Source organism: Atta colombica, unplaced genomic scaffold (assembly GCF_001594045.1).
Source record: "Atta colombica isolate Treedump-2 unplaced genomic scaffold, Acol1.0 scaffold38, whole genome shotgun sequence".
In the NCBI taxonomy this organism is placed as follows: domain Eukaryota; kingdom Metazoa; phylum Arthropoda; class Insecta; order Hymenoptera; family Formicidae; genus Atta; species Atta colombica.
Genome location: NW_017259490.1, coordinates 1,694,765 through 1,695,852, shown reverse-complemented (window position 1 = coordinate 1,695,852; position 1,088 = coordinate 1,694,765).

Genomic DNA, 1,088 nt, shown 5'->3' with positions numbered 1-1,088 from the left:
TATATATATATATATACTGTCTCTATGTTTGAAGACAATGGACAGCGCCATGTTTGTATTCACTCATTCTTATATATATAAATTACACGAATAATCACTGTTCAAATTGGTATTAAAATATTATAATAAATAAATAATGTATAATACTTATGAAAAAAAAGAACATTACTTCCTATTTTATATCGCAGTTTATTACACTGCAACCTAACGTTTTTTATATTATTATTTTTCAGAATATAATAAAATTAAAAAGTTAACATGAAATGACATTTTACATTTGTGATAAATATTTTGTTAGCACTATTTAAAAAATATTTAATAAAGTTCAGTAAATTTTTTTTTAATGTGTATAAAATTATATTAATATAATAAAGTATAACTATAATGAAACAATAGTATAGATATTTGTACACGCGGGATAATGTATATTTACTTATTGTATGTATATTTATGTATATTTATTAAATGAAAATTGAATATATGTAAAAAACGTCGTATTCGGTTAGGGTGATTCTTCACGTATTGCTTAATCATATTTCTTGTGATACATTTTCCAGTTTAAGCAAATTGTACGTCGATTACTTCAAACACAGTCTTAAACTGAAGCTAGAGTAGTAACATCACAGCTTAAACTGACATGTATTTATATTGATATATTTACATAAAATACAGTATATAAAATACATAAAATATAAACGTACGATTTTCTTTCAAAAAATAGGAAAAGAGAAATTTTTTTATTTCTCATGTTTATGTAATACAAATGCCTCCTCAAGATTCTTGATGTGATTATAGCGATGTGGTTTAATGATGACTTCTACGAGGCATACTCCACGATTAAGAACCGCGATAATCGTCCGTGAATGTCCTATATTATGTTTGCATTTACAGTTTCGTTTCATCGAAGATTTCACGGTGACTCCAATGTCGTTTGGTGAAAGGGAGCAATATATCGGTCAATTTTTTACAATCATTAAAAAAAAATTTTATTGTAATAGATCAATTGGTTCAACCATTGGCTATATCAAATGATATGATCGCTTCGATTATATCATTTTAACTTCATTGAATTAGTAGATGACATTCAC